Source organism: Lygodium microphyllum, chromosome 29, assembly GCF_053477565.2.
Source record: "Lygodium microphyllum isolate KBCC chromosome 29, Lygodium_microphyllum_v1.1.10, whole genome shotgun sequence".
In the NCBI taxonomy this organism is placed as follows: domain Eukaryota; kingdom Viridiplantae; phylum Streptophyta; class Polypodiopsida; order Schizaeales; family Lygodiaceae; genus Lygodium; species Lygodium microphyllum.
The window spans coordinates 72579421-72596728 of record NC_141163.1 but is presented as its reverse complement, the minus strand read 5'-3'; positions in this window follow the sequence as shown (position 1 = coordinate 72596728).

Genomic DNA, 17308 nt, shown 5'->3' with positions numbered 1-17308 from the left:
TATTTGATGATTGAACATGCATTTCAAACGATGGCTCCAATGCGAATGTTATGCTATGCAATGGGTCATGCATTTGTGACCACTGAACGCTTACTTTTGCAGTGCTTTGATTTTTTTGAAATTTAGTGTGTTTATAATTTTACTTTGCTGATTTTGAAGTTTTCAACATTTGCTAGTAGGCCTTTCCATTATTAGGTTATTTGAGAATACTTCATGAAGAGATGTATAGAAGGTTTCATGGGTGCTTTTATCTTTTCCATATTGTGCTAGATTACAATTAAGTTAACAAGAGTGAGTTTGCTTCAAGAAATTGAGAATTCTAGTCCTCGTAGTTTCCATCAACTACCTATAATTGCTCTTGAAGAGCAGGTTAAATGATTTTGAGTCCCTCTATGATAAGTAGTAGCTAATCTAATAGCCCAAAATATTCACAAGAAATGCTCAAGTGTGAACAAAACAATGTATTTGTGAATTGATGCTCATTGATGAACTTTACAATGATGTTTGCATCTTGCAAAGTCGTATGAAAATCATTTTGCCTATATATTTTAAGAGCAAGTTCATATTGTGTCTTATACAAGGTACCCATGTGACCTCTAAATACTTTCTTTGGATCACCAAGCCAAAGATTTTATAATTTGATGCATTATCAAATACAAGTAGTAACTTTTGTAGGTCCACCTAAATTAGCAATCACTTCTTTAAAAACTGATCCTATATTTGCCAATTTTTACTCAAAACAACTATGAATAGTCTCAAGAAACATATGTCCATGTGGGAGTATGAACATTACATTTATTAGTGGCTATTAGTAGTAGTGAGTCCATCCATTTATACCAATTGTGCAATTGAGCTTTGACTTCTTATGTGACTTTATCAAGGTATTCTTCCCTCATTGTATTTTTTGGTGATGTTAAAACTTGTTTCGATACTCATATGAACATTACATTTATTAGTGGCTATTAGTAGTAGTGAGTCCATCCATTTATACCAATTGTGCAATTGAGCTTTGACTTCTTATGTGACTTTATCAAGGTATTCTTCCCTCATTGTATTTTTTGGTGATGTTAAAACTTGTTTCAATACTCATTAGAGCAAATTGGGTTTGGATTTTGCACTCGATTAAGTTAAATGCTATAAGCAAGAAACGGTTTATTATTGTGTCCATTTAATGGAACTATTTAAGAGATTTTGATTGTTGAAGCGTCGTTGTAGATTGTTAGTGATAGGTTTTACCACCTTTGTTTGAGAGTTGAGACCCAAAGAGAAGTATCTTGTACCTATGGTATCCACTTAAGTGGTGATATTTATGCAATACCCTTGTAAATGCTTTCAAACTTAGGCATTAGCTAGCTATAAGATTATGACTCCCAAAATTTCTAAAATATAGTTGCATAGTTGGTGGCAGACTTGTACACTAAACAACCTTTGTTCACAATTTAACAAAAATGGTTACTAGCTAAAGTAGTAACCATTTTTTTTGCAAATTTTGTATTTTGCTTGGGATGTTTCTTAAAATTGTAATAGTTCATTGACGTATTACCAAATAACACCATGTGCCACTTTATCCTACAAGATGAACATGAAAAATAATGATTGGGTGACCTTCAGTTTTGAAATACTTAAACTCACAAAGTATCTTTGAAAAGAGAGGTGGCACCCCAAGCCATCCAACAAACATTATGGGCCTTTTTAGAGTATTGACATTGTTGACAGTGGTGCATTTCCACATAATTGGAAATATGTTTTAGCCTTGTTTTTGAAGATGTGTAGAATTTTAGTGGTCTTGATGGAAGCTCAATAATGAAATGTTGAGTTTTCCTATTTTAGAGTGTTTCTCTCAGCCTTGCATTACTCTAGGTCTTTTAGAGCTCATTTTCATTAATTCTCTTATGTTTGTAACCCAATAGATATCAAATTGTGTGAATAATACACTTGACTTGATTTCTCAAAGTAGTGAACTCAAATATAGAGGATATCATTCATTGTTGTTGGGGATTACGAGATTTATAACAAGAAGAAAATAGTCAATGGAATATGGGAGCAACACTAAGGAAATAGGTGACTATCTTAGAAGATTAAGTTGTTGTCGTCTATGTTATAATGGTTTATCTAAATGTGTTGATATCATGAAAGAGGCCTTATGATATAGAATGGTTTATCTAAATGCATTGATATCATGAGAGAGGTCTTGGGCTTGATACATGTTTAGTATCTACTCTTTGTCTGTGTGTGTGTGTGTCTCTCTCTCTCTCAAAGTTCTCTTTCAATAGCTTCTTAGTAGTCACTCAATAGGTGTACATCATGATATTGTTAGAATGACACAAAACAAAAGCAAAGGAATATGGTGAATGAGCATAGAGAAAACATCAACATGAAAGCATAAACCTACAAAACACAACGGAATTGAATCAATTAGTGTGCAAAATGACAAGACAACAACCATCACCATATTGAAGAGCAAAAACAATGATGGCCTCCCTCCTCATCCTCATGTCCAAGGTCTCCACAATGAGATGCCAAAGTAGAAGTATGTAAGTGTTGAGCCTAAAATAATTTGATTTTGAATTGAAAAATCAATAATTATACTCAAATGTAGAGAATACTATTCCTTGTTGCCACTTTAGAGGTTGCTTATAAGAAGAAAATGCAAGGGAACAAAGGATTGAGAGTAAAGGAAACAACAAAGAAACACTAGGATCAAGGAAGTAAGAATAACAAAGCAATGCTCTCGTCTATCTCAAGAAAAAAGTAGGGGGGTAACTACCTTAGATTAAGTTGGTGGTGTCTAGGTTAGTTTTCTAATTGAACACTCTTGATATTTAATACTTACCTAAAGGTGTTCCATTATTGATATCATGCAAGAGGTTTTGGATTTGAAGTCTTTTTGTTCGACCCTCTTTCACTATTTCTTAGAGTTCTCTTTCAATACGTTCCTTAGCAATCGATATTTGTGCATGATGAAACATAATCACAACAAAGAGCACAAGATACATGGAAAATAATTGTGCAATAGGACAAGACACAATAGCCATCAACATAGCGAAGAGAAATGAAAATTGTACCCTCCCATCCTTGCTATGAAGGACAATGACTCTCACATCCAAGGTAACCATTATGAGATGCCAAAGTAGAAGTATAGAAGTTTAGATTCCAGGATTGGTATACTTAGGCAAAATTGAAATGAGCATGCCATGAAAAGGACCAAAAAGTGATCCAAATAGTTGAGATGTAATCCAACCACCAATGAAACATCTCACATGGCTCCACCAAGGCCACGTATTTAGCCTATAGCAACTCAAAAAAGATTTATGGGTGCATTGCCATGCCCCTCACTATCACCACCCTCTATCATGCCCCTCCTTTAATGAGAGTTGAGACAACTATGTTTGCAAATGCTATGTATGTTGCTAGCTAATGAGCATGTGGAAGCCAAAACATAAAAGCTAAGAAAACTGTCTCAAATACACCTTGGAGTACAATGCTACGATAACATTTATACAAAAATCATATAAACATGCTTGAAGCACTAGGGCCAAAATTGAAAAACAAAAGCTATTTTTTAATTAACTACTAATCAAATACTAGCTAGACAAAAGAGAGGAGAGAACCCACCATGTTTAGTGCTTGTTTCTCTCTAACTTTGGATATGAATTTGAATTAAATAATGGATGTACCTCTCCATTTTTTCTCTCTACCTTTTCCTCTCTCCATAAATAGACCCATTCTTGAATTTTTTGATTTGATGTCTTAGTAACTCTCATTATTTCTTGAAAAGGAAAACTATTTTAACCTTTTTTTTTTCAAATTTGATTTTTAAAACATATTTGATATTTTCATCTTGCATCTCCCCTTTGATTTTGCTTTTGTTGTTCTCTTCTTTTTTATATTCTTTCTCTTTCTCAAACTCACATTGGCCCTCTTTTTGTTTAATGTAGCTTCCCTTTGTATACTATGTCCATTTTTGGCAAGAAGGTTGATCAATAGTGGATTGCCACAATCAAACTGTTGTTTGCATTGCAAGGAGACTCCTTTTTTCTCAGTTTGTGCAAGTATGTTTTGAAAGAAGCTCTCATTTAGGTCACCTCTTTTCTCTTTCTTCTTGTGGTTGGAATGCTTTAAGGGAGTTATGAGGTAAGTTGCCTTTGGTTGTTGTAGGCTTCTCCCTCATTTCTTTGTCTAAGATGTGTTATTATTTTTCACTTAATGCAAAGAAGCCTTAAGATTTAGTGTTGTAGATATTCCTTTTCCTCCTTTTTTGCAAGCAACACTTGATATTATCATGGAGAAATAAAGTTTCGAGACTTAGATGAAACTCTGATAAACCAAAGGACTCATATGCATGTGATTGTGGAGGAAGAGTATCCAACATGGAGAGGAAGGAATGACAAGGTGCTTCCTATTGATCAAGTTGAGGCTAAGAGGTTGAGAGATAAAGGAAGGAGCACATTGATGTTTGTATCAATGGATGATCTTACCCAATACATCCACAAATAGGCGAGCCTTGAGCCACATGAGTTTTGTACACTTCATGACACAATAAGTTTATCAACGATGGAAATGATGGCTTGTTAGGATATTACAAATGCTTACATATTTAGAAAGAATCTAAAACCATAGGTTCCATCCATATCAAGTTGTTGAAACATATGATGTTGCTTCAATTAGTAAGAAAGAACATCGAGTGGTCTTAAGACTTCTAAACTTTTGGTAACTAATCTCCGTTGACATTGTCATGGATGTTTATGCTCTTCCAAGACTATACATTATTGCAAAAGAGAGCCATCAACAAATCTATCAATAGTGAAGGTAGATATTGTAGTGGATTGACAAAGATCAACTCACTATGCAAGATATTCAATGGCTTTTATAGAAAAAAATTGTGATGTACAAAGACATTGAACACCCATCAACACAAAAAATACAATGTATAAAAATGTGGGGATTCCGATGGATAAGATACTCATTGGTAGGATGAAAGAATTGTATAATGAATGTGATTCTCATCACATTACTTTATAGAGAAGTCAATCAAAATGTTCTCTTTTTTCTTTTTGCTACTTCCATTGGCATCATCTTTCATTGTTCAAGAGGTGCCTTTGTGTTTTTAAACCTTCAAGTGGTGGGTTCTTTATATGGTTGGATAAGTTTAGAGGCACTTTGTCACCTTTTTGCTAGAAATAGATCAAGGTTGGCTGAAATACTTAGGCATTTTAAGCCTAATAATGCAGCGCAAAGGAGAACAATGTTAGGTGACTACAATAATGCAAGAATGCAACTCATGCAAACTTCAAAGGAGCAGATCAATATAATACATTAAAAACTTAGAGAGGCACACAATATCCAAATGCAATACTAGGATAGTAAAATAAGACAAAATGCAACCATATATGTAGCCCTTCTCTTGGAAGAACAACATGCACTAGCCAAGATTGTGTCATATAGACAAAACCTAGTGGTTTGATACCATGCCGCAATGATACAATGCTAGAGCAGGGAGGAATAAGATCAATGGGCCTAAATTCAAAGGGCACAACATACATGGAATATAATCCACCAGTGTCAAACATGAGAAGATACAATAGCCATTTCCACGAGGAGTAACAAAGATATTCTCCCATCCATACCAAGGACAATAGCTCTCATGTCCAAGGTCTCCATAATAAGATGCCAAAGTACATGTGTGGAAATGTGGAGCCTATAAATACAACAAAAAATGAACACCCCACAAGAAGGACCAAAACTAGTGTGGCCACAATTGAGGTTCCAACATGACCTCTAATAGATTGCTATGCTCAATAGAAAAATTATCTATTTGTGGTAAAAAGAGGAATTTAGGTAGCAAGTAAATATATAGATCAAGGGTTGGATGTAGTAGAGAAGCAATGCCATTTTATTTACAAAGGAAGAAAGTAAGAGTGGTAATTTTATGAACATCAAGCAATGATTTTTTGGATCTACTTTCTTGGTATTGTTTCATGATTCAAGTGAGTAAATAAATTATGTTTTGATAGTTTTGCCAAAATTCAATAATGCTAATTTTTTTGTTTAGTGAAGTTTCATGCTAATAATGTTGACAATTGATTTCTTACTTTATTGCAAACATTTACAATGTAATAAATGTTCTTGTGCTACACAAGAAGGATTAATGTGATTAGAAAAACACAACATGCACATAATTACCTAAGAGCAAGTCATATAAAGAATTCTATATGTAGAGTGCAATGTTATCTTAAAGAGGAAAAGGTCAATTCATAAGATTCAGCAAAAGCATCAAGGTCATATATTAAGGACACAATTGATAACATGCAAATATTTAAATAATAAGGCAACAAAGCCTCAAGGAGCAAAGCAATTGCTAAGAATCAAAGATTTAGAACAACACAACACAAGGTCATGTCTCACAACAAGGGAGAAAGCTTTACAAGTGAGTAAGGTTCATATCTTAGAAAAATTGAAAAAGTGATTTCATTGAGAGACATTCTTACGAAATTCCATTAAGACCCTAGGAATCTTGGGATCACAAGAGATGCATCCATTGTGCTCATTTCTAAGAGATTCGTAATGGAAATTCGAAAATTTTCTTTGGAACTAAAATGATTTATTAACTTTTTGAATGAGTGAAACTAATTGCTATTTATTATATCACTATTAAGTAAATATGCATTATTTCATAAGACTATCACACTTCTTTGATAATGTGGTTGCATGGCTCTTGTATGGAGTGCTTTAAAATTGGATGATAAATAAGCATACTAAACAGTTAAATGTTCACATGTTATTAAATGAAGAGTATGGGCATTGACATATTAGAAGTCACATAAAAAGAAATATGAGTATGAGTATGGCCATAGTATGTTAATAGTTATAAACTTTTCACAATGTAGTTTCTTGCTTAAATCTAGCATTCATAGGCCCTTTTGGTCTCCAGAAAGATCCCTCAAAATGCTAGTCTTTGGCCAAGGGTGTCTATGATTCTCAAATGGGTTAAATTGAACATGCAAATTCTATTAGGATAAGATAAAGGCTAATGGCCCAAAGGCCAACTGGGCACCCCTTGTACTATACAAATATATATAAGAGAAGAACAATAAGGGGTATGAGTGCCCATAGAAAAGCTATCTTGTGTGCTTCCTCTCTCTTTCAACCCTCTTGCACTCCATAGCTTTGACTCCACATCCCCCCATCGCTTCCCTCTCAATTGGCATCAAAGATGCATTCATGGGAGCTCATGATTGGAGCAAGGACTACGAGGAGTCACACTTCATTGCAAGGTTGAGGATCCAAATTTCTTTTGCAATATTTGTGCTTGCTACTCACATTGTAAAGAGGTACTAATCTCGCTATCGAGCTCTCTATTTAAGTCAAACATGCGTTCTAGTTTGGGGACTCATTGAGGCTCAATTTGAGGGTTTCCATAGCTCAATTTGGAAGCATTTGGACAACCAACAATGGTTGGATTCAATGTAAAATAGCTCAGTTTTGGAATGCTTAAAGAGAGGTTTTGGATGTATGCAAGCATAGGGGTTGCTTAAGCTCAAGGGCAACTTGTTCTTCATAAGCAAGGGGCCAGCTTAAGTGGAAAAGCAAGGGACATGCTTGCTATTTTGAAGTTCAAGGCTTGCTTATATCTATTAATAGAGAAGAAGAAATAGAGACAAAGTTCATGTTTTGGTGAGATCATAATGCCTATGGGTTGTACTATGTATTGAACTACTATAGGAGGCTATTCTTGATGAAAATGACCTATTTGGATGCATTTTGATGAGTCCATCTATTCACAACATTTCCCTATGTTTTTTAATGTTTTGGAAGCTATATAGCATCAATTTTATCAAAAAGAATTTTCTTTGTAACCTTTATACTAAGGCCAAACAAGTTAAAACCATTTTTACACTACAGAGAGAAGATACATGTGATTTGGAGGTTGTTTTTCTTGAGATAAATAGTTGGAAAATTGTAGGAAAAATGGCAAAAAGATTGCTATGAATTGAAAAATTCTTAGCCTATTTTGGTATTTCTTTTGCCATTGATTGGCCTTTGCATGGCACTTTGGTTATAGTAACTATATTTATCTTTTTGGATTTGCAATTGATCATATAGTGGTTGCTTAGTATTTGACACATATTGTAGTGGGTATGTCTTCTTTTACTTCTAAAAATACATTGTTCAACATTGAAAAATTGGATGGTACACATTTTTTGTATTGGGAAAGAATCTGTAATGTGTTAGTTTGGAGGATGAATATCAAGCCAACTAAATTGGTATAAAGTATGAGTACATGTATATAAATGTATGGGATGAGATGAATGAGCTTGCATGCTCTACAATTAGGTTTAGTATCTATAAATCCATGTATTTTAATGTAAATGATATGCAAGGTGATGCATTTATTGTATGGTTTTAAGTTATGTGATTTGTATGAGAAAGAAAGTGTCCATTCATAGGTTTATTGGTTTAAAGAACTCATTGATCTCCACATGGAGGAGGAGAATTCTATGTCCAATCATCTTAATGAGTTTAATACAAATTTTAGTCAATTAATGTCACAAAAGATCACCTTTCATGATTCAATGAAAGCCATGTTTTTACTTGTCACTCTACCTAAGCGCCAGGATACTTTCATGATTGCCATAAATTTACTACTGTATGACAAGTGCAAATGTTGAAATTAGTGTGCTCACAAAAGAGGTCAAGAGGAAAAAAAAATCAAGGTACTAAGTTCTAGTTTTGCACTCATTGCTAGAGGGAGATATAATGCAAAAGGTAAGTCCCATGATAGGGGGAAAGTCCAGGAGAAATTCACACAATAAAAAGAATGTGAAATGCTACGACTACAAAAAGAAGGGTCACATTAAAAATGGTTGTTTAAAATGGAAAATAAAAAATAAGGGCAAGCAAAAGATGATGATGATGGCAATAAAGAGAAGAAGCAAAATAATAAGATAGAAGAGGCCAACATAGTTAGTAGTAATGATGGTGACTTACTCAATGTTTGGAATCTCTTCATTTCACAATGCATTCTTGACTGCTACCACGAATCATGGAATGTGTCAAGAGTGGATTATTGGCTCTAGTGCATCATTTCATGTTGCTTTGCATAAGGAGTGGTTTGCCACATATGATGATGGTAGCAAAGGATATGGCCATTTGAGGAATAAGTTTGCTTGCAACATTATTGGTGTTGGAGATGTACACTTATCTTTGGCCAATGGTCCTTCATTTATACTTAAGAATGTGTAGCATGTTCCAAACCATAAGAGAAGTTTGATAAGTAATTGATAGCTAGATAATTATGGCTACAATGTTGTTTTTGGTGATAATGTGTAGCATGTACCAATCCTTAAGAAAAGTTTGTCAAGAAATGGATAGCTAGATAAATATGGCTATAATGTATTTTTTGGAGATAATGCATGGAAGATAAGCAAAGGGTCTCTCATAGTTCGGAAGGGGCAAAATGTACCACACACTATACTTGTGAGTTTGCAATGTGAAAGAAAATGTTAGATCTATCATTGAAAAGCCATTAGTGTCACATTGGCATTGCCATTTAGGCTGCATGACAATTATTACTAGAATGAAACATCTTTCTCATTTGTAGTATATATTGTCTTTTAACTTTTGACCTTGAAACATGTGAACATCATTTGGCAAATAGAATAAAAGTCACATAAAAAGGGTGTTGGTATTATAAGATTAGAATGTTTTGATGTGGTATACAATGATATATGTGAGTATGCCCACCATATATTTGGGTGGAGCTTCTTATTTTATCATTTTCATTGATGATTCCACTTAAAATGTGCGTCTATTTCCTATTCGTAGGAAGAGTGATGTTCTTGATACATCAGAAAAAGTTCTTGGCTTATGTTGAGAGAGATACACACTGTCTCTTGACTATGTCATGGTTACATATTGTGGTGAGCCTTCTTACTATGTTGATGCTATGACTAGGGATGACAATCATAAGTGGATGAAGGCTATAAAGTTAGAGATGTACTCTTTGGTAAAGAATGCTACTTGGGAGTTGGTTCCTTTTTCTAAAGGCAAAGCAAGCACATATTGCCATGTAAATGGGTAGATAACTTGAAGCTATCTCCATTTGATAGATTGCCCAAGTACAAGGCAATATTTATATTCAAGAGATTCAAGCAAAAGAAGGGGATTCACTTTTATAAGATATTCTCACAAGTAGGAAGACACTTGAATTGGTTGCCGAGAAAGGTTGGAGCTTGTGCAAATGGATGTTAAAATAGCTTTCTTACATGGGGATTTGCATGCGGATATCTATATGCAATAACCAAAGGACTTTGTTGTGGAAGGAAAGGAAAAATTAGTATGCAAGCTCCAAAAGATCTTATATGGTTTGAAACATGCTCCTAGTAGCCTTATGATGTTAATTCTCTATGTGAATGACATGCTGATTGCTAGGATGTTAATTATGGATGTGGATGCATTGAAGAACGTATTGCATGAAACCTTTGATGTGAAGGACTTGGGGAATGTTTGGCATGAGGATTATGTGGGATAGAGACAAGAAGAGTCTCTAGTTGTCTCAAAAGGAGTACACTGGGAAGGTACTTGAGCATTTTAATATAGAGAGGAGGAAGGCTATTAGTGTTCCGTTGCCTCTATATTTGAAACTTAGCCAAGAGGATAACCCTAAGCTAGACGAGTTGATGATTAAATGGCCAAGGTTCCTTATGCATATGTAGTTGGTGGCTTCATGCATGCTATGTTTGCCACATGCCCAAATATTGCCTATGTAGTATAAGTGGTTAGGAGATATATGGCAAACCTTGGCAAGAAGCATTGGGAAGCACTAAGGAGCATCATGAGATATGTGAACAACACTAGAGCTACATGCATATGCTTTGAAAGAAAGGGCACATTTGTCCTTGGATATGTAGATGGTGATTTTGCAGGGAATATAGGCTCTAGGAGGTCTATGCTAAGTTTTCTCTTCACATTCATAGGTGATACAATTTCATCGGTCTCTTGATTGCAACCATATGTGACTTTATCCTACTACTAAGATAGAGTATATTGCAGCCACAAGGAATGCAATGAAGTTATATGGCTTCCTTCTCTAATGAGATCTTTGGGCATTGTGAGAGAGGTGTCTACTTTTTACTATGATAATTACAATGCTATCTAGTTGGCATGGAATCTTGTCTTTCATGGAAAGACAATGCAAATTGAGGCAAAGTATTGCTTCATTAGGGAGGTGAGTTAGGACAAGTGCATTGAGCTTGTTAAGGTGCATATGGATGATAACCAATCCATATCTTTGACTCTACATTCCATCATTGCTTCCCTCTCAAAATTTCTATGTCCTTACAAGCATATATACTTCTTTGCTAAATTGATTTACATGTCTTATGCTTCTTACACATATTTCTTTCCCATGTAAGATATTTGTCTTTTGCTTCTTATACAACTATCATGCATAAATGTCTTATGATTGATTTATACGTCTTATGCTTCTTATACAATGGTTATGCATAATACAAAATTGGTGCAAGATTTTTTCTTGCTTAATTTCACTAAATATTTTGAATATTTTTGTATAAGATATTGTCTAGCTTTATGTGTAAATAAACTAAAGTAACTAAAGTAAACCAACAAAACTAACAACCTATTTAACTAACTAAGTTTCTAGTTAAAGTAACTAACCCATAACACATATATAAACTAAAACAAAAAAACAAACTAACCCTAAACTAAGACACAATCTTCTAAAGTAACTAAGCAACTAATCTAAGGTAAAACCTACTAAGTAACTAACCCATAACACATATATAAACTAAGATAAAAAAACAAACTAACCCTAAACTATATGTAAAGTAACAAACTAACCCTTAACTAACCCTCTCTCTTTGCTTGTCCCTCTCCCTCTCTATACACCTAACCAACCAACCAATGCACTAAGTAACCAACCTCTAAACTAAAGTAACCTACGAACTAAACAAACTAAACCAAGTAAGGTAAGCAACTAATCAGCCAAACTAAAGTAACTAAAGTAAACCAACAAAACTAACAACCTATTTAACTAACTAAGTTTCTAGTTAAAGTAACTAACCCATAATACATATATAAACCAAAAAAAAAAAAACTAACCCTAAACTAAGACACAATCTTCTAAAGTAACTAAGCAACTAATCTAAGGTAAAACCTACTAAGTAACTAACCCATAACACATATTATTATAACCACACAATCGACTAAATAAACTAACTAACTAAATAAATAAACTAAGTTATAGTCTAATCAACTAACTAAATAAACTAACTAAACCAAATAACCACAAACAACCAAAACTAACTAAACAAACCAACCCTAAACTATTAACTAAATAATTACTTTAGTTTGGCTGATTAGTTGCTTACCTTACTTGGTTTAGTTTGTTTAGTTCGTAGGTTACTTTAGTTTAGAGGTTGGTTACTTAGTGCATTGGTTGGTTGGTTAGGTGTATAGAGAGGGAGAGGGACAAGCAGAGAGAGAGGGTTAGTTAAACTTTGGTAGTATAAGACATGGTAGTTTTTGCTGTTTTAAAATTTTGAGAATATTTTATATATCCCTCAAGGCTAACGCGTCTTTTTGTCCAGTATGGAGGCTTCTACAGCAAACAAGAATATGTCTGTAGAAGATACTATACAGTGCACTTCTAACGTGCAAATGAATGCACGCAAAATAAAGGAGGCCACAAGGAAAAAGGCTGTTCGTCGTGCACTTAAGCATGTTGCAGGGCATGATAGTTCCGTTGGTTCCTTAAGGTTTATTCGTCGCCTGGATGGGATTGAAAAGCAAGTGAAGACACTATTTCGACGTAAAAAAGCTTCAATTTCAATTTCTGAGAACATTGGTGACCGACTACAGAAGATTGAGAGAATGTTGGATGAGAAATATGAAGGGCACCTTGCTGATGCAGTAACTATACAGGGCGAGTTAGAAGAGATCAAGGGTTATATAGGTGACATTTATGAGCATATTCAGAAAAATTGGTGTCCACGTGCTGGATCTTCGAACGATCAAGAAGAGAAGCTGAAAGATATTCTTGATAGTACAGGTCGTATAGAGGATGGAGTATGTGAGCTGATTGCACACAAGAACGAGAGCTTAGTTGCACCGGAGAACATTGCTCTTGATGTGCAACTTACTTCTTTGAAAGTTTATTTGAATAGATTTTCAGCAATGTTAACGCAGATGAATCGCCGTGCAGGCTCATCTTCTGGCACTGGAGATCATTGCCCTTGATATGCACTAGAGAACATTGCATCTTTGAATAGTGGTTCACAATAGGTTTTTGGCGATGTTAACCAGTGCTTCTTTGTCGTGGTTTGCTTGGTATATGTAATTCTTGCAAGACTTCTTAAATGAATTGTTTGATGAAAATCTTCATTTTGAAACACATCGTATGTGTCTTGCAAATTATAAAACTACTTTCAATTCATTTTAATAGTTCCTCTTTCTCTCTGTTTGTCTATGTTTCTCTATTGATTACTGAGCAATTTTGCTAATGTACTTTTGTAACTTAGATTGGACTAGATACATAGAATGATTGTAGCTTTGATATGTTGCGACGCTTTGTATAGTTTGCCTTCCTCGCTCCTCTCTCTTTGTGTCTCTCTCTCTGCGAATGTGAGTTGGCAAGGTATTGTGTGTCCTATGGGATTGACACCAATAAGTATTTCAAGATTGGGGACACCCTTCTATATACGTGATGTTCTTTTCTCTCAAGATTGTGCTGATGTACGTGAATGAAGATCGACATGGCATGGCCTTTAGACAATGTATGGTTGGTACTTAGTGAGCGTCATGTGTGCATGATAGCACTCATGTGTAACGTACATATATTCTTTCATGCATTTAGGGTTTGTGGTTGCGAATGTGAGTTGGTAAGCTATTGTGTGTCCTATGGGATTTACACCAATAAGTATTTCGAGACTGGGGATATCTTTCTGTATAGGACATGTTCTTTTCTCTCAAGATAGTGAAGATGTACATGATTGAAGATCCATTGGCAGGGCCTTTAGGCAATGCGTGGTTGGAACTTGGTGAGTGCCATGTGTGCATGATAGTACTCATGTGTAGCGTACATATATTCTTTCGCCCATTTAGGGTTCGTGATTGCGAATGTGAGTTGGTAAGTTATTGTGTGTCGTGTGGGATTGGCACCAATCAGTATTTCGAGACTGGGGATACCTTTATGTATAGGAACATGTTCTTTACTCTCAAGAAGGTTGTGAATGTGTCTATCACTTATGTCTTGACGTTTGGTGTAGGCATGGAACAAAGCGAAGCCATAGGAGATATTCCCGACGTAGTGCTTTCGACTCCATTGAATGTAGTGGATTCAGTTGAAATAAACAAAATGGCAACAACATCATCTCTTCGGCGCTTGCCAGCTTGGGTTCATTCGCATGGGTATGGAAGATAGTTTTGTTAATAGTGATTGCGTCAAAGTGCTACTATTTATATTTTTGGAGATGATTGTTTATATGTTTCATTGCAGCCAACATATGAGCTCTGATAGAATGAATGTGCGAAAAATGAAAGAGGTGGCAAGGGGACAAGAGATACATGTTGCTAAATGTACAAGAGCTGCAAAGTTTCGAAGAAACACAAGGGCTACTTCGAACGCTTCGGACTTTAAAAAACTTGAGGCCAAGATGAATGAGTTGATGGAAATGCAGACGAGTTTATGTACGCGTGTTGATAGTGCGCTTGCCATGTACTCAATGGAGTTACATGAACAGGCTAAAGGTCTGTATGGTGTTGTCAGCGAGACCAAACACACGCAGGGTGTTCTCCAGCAAGTGTCGACTGATCTGGGTGGTGAAGTAAGGGCACTTTCAGCAATTATTTCTGAGACAAGCAGATTACTGAATCTGCTGGTGAACGATATGTGGGCTTCCGTTTGGGGGCTTGGAGATGACCATGAACCTGTGATCTGCCAGAGGGGTTGTCGGTTGCCGTTCTTGCAGTTTCAAATGAATGTTAGTAGGTTTAATGCTTTGTTGCAACAATTGAGCCGTCAGATGAACGGTCGCATCTAAGAAGACTATGTATATGCAAAAATTGCTTAGGGTGCAACTTATAGGTTCAGATTGTGTTGCGTATTTTAAAGTGCATGGGCTAGCACTTTTTATGATAATATTTGCTTCTTTTTTGTAAAGCCTACATGAAAAGTGCTAAGATGTGTAACACTTTTGATATAACAAAGCGTATTTGAGTAAAATATATTGAGTGTGTATGATGTGATGTCTCTTTCTTGATATTTACATGGAGCAGATTTGATACTCCAATGATGGTTGGTATATTTAGATTTGATATATTGTGTACATCGAATGTACGCAATACATTTAGTTTAGAAATCAAACCATGCCTTTGATAAAGTGTATTGATAGTCGTTTCTGCAGTTGCATGTTTACTTTCTTTTGTTAATTACCAAGGTTACTTCTATCTTAGCAACCAGGCTCTCTCTCTCTCTCTCTCTCTCTCTCTAATGGGCTGGTGTAGCGTCTTTTTAGACAGATACATTGACTGGGTTGTAGTGGTTTTGTGTCTTGATATTTAATCTTAAATTTACATATTTATATATTAAATGTGTGTATACGTTGATAATAGGTTTTGTGGCCAAGTGATCAATATGGGGTGTTCGCATCGAGCAACTGGGAGAGACTATGTGTTGCGTGTTTGTAGGGACATGCTTACTTCCACGAGGTATGAGCGACGGCAGGTTGCTAGACTCAGGGCTCGGAAAGGGATTTTAGATCGTGGTAGATCCATTCAAAGAGACATTGAAAACCATTCGTTCCATGAGAAGATTCTAAATGGTCATTGTGAACTAGGCCAACCACAGTTTGGTATAGATGTGGCTAATGTTTTGCCATCACCGGATAGAATCATTAGGGGATTTCAAGCCCAGTGACAGTTTGGTGTGGATTTGACGAATGCTTTGTCATTAGTGGGTGGTTGCAATGGTCTTAATCATGTGACTTTTGAGTCACATGTTAATAATGCTTCAATGTCTATGTGCCAACATGGGGGAAATCTTAGTGGAGTCGTTTGTGAGAGTGTGTCTCACCGTGTTGAATTTGTAAATGGGGATAATGAGCCAGTTGAACAGCATGTTGGTTTAGATTTTGGAAATCACCACAATGTGAAAAATTCCGTGGCTAATGAGTCACGTGTTCATAATATTGCTGTTTTTGATCCCCAAAGTGGTGGATTGTGCTCCATTTTAAATGCTTTGCCTGCAACGGATGTTCACCCAGCAATGTCAATACTACTATTTCAAGAGCCGGATGTGCATTCCATGGGGAGTCTTTGTATGATGTGTGAAAGGTGTTCACCTAAGTTGTGGAGATGCGAGACTCGGGTTCAAGGGCCGATTTTGTTTGGAAGACACTGTTGTCGAAATGGAAAAGTAATGTTGCCGCCATTGCAACGTCCACCACAGCCATTGCATGATTTGTTGCATGGCATGCACCCTCAGAGTAGGATATTTAAAAACAGCATACGAGCATACAACAGCGCTCTTGCATTTGTATCACTCGGAGCTAATGTTGATGAGCTACCCGTTATCAGGAATGGTTACACCTTTAGAGTGCATGGGTCTGTTTATCACTGTATAGGTACTTTGCTTCCTGATGTGCAGCGTCAAGAAAGGCCAATATTTGCACAACTGTATGTTTATGATACCGAGCATGAGTTGCTTAATAGACTAGGGGTTATGCATGATTTATTACCAAACTTGCTAGGGGAGCTTCAATGTATGATGCATTGACACAACATATATGCACGTGCTTTTAGGTCAGTGGGTTTGCAATTGCAAAATAATCCCGTGCAGGAACTAAGAATGAGTATTTTTGGTATTCAAAGAACCAGTAAACAATACTCTGCTCCTGCAGCAACTGAGGTTGCAGCTATCATGCCAGGGCAGGGTGACGAGGGTACTCTTGATCGTCGGGATATTCATGTTTACACTCGGGGTGGTCGATGTGTTGCTATTTCAAACTTGCATAGGGCATATATGCCAATGCTATATGTTCTCCTTTTTCCTATGGGGGATGATGGTTGGCATGTAAAGGTTCCCTACAGTAATGTTAGTGTTCCTGTTAACATATATGAATTGTCCAATAAAAATTGTGTTACCCAGATGCAGTTTTATGCATTTCGTCTTCAAGTGCGTGAAGATACTGATGTGTGCATATTGCGTGCTGGTCGACTATTGCAGCAATTTATTGTTGATACTTATTGTAGTATAGAGCAATGCAGGTCAACTTGGTGTCGCCAGAATCAA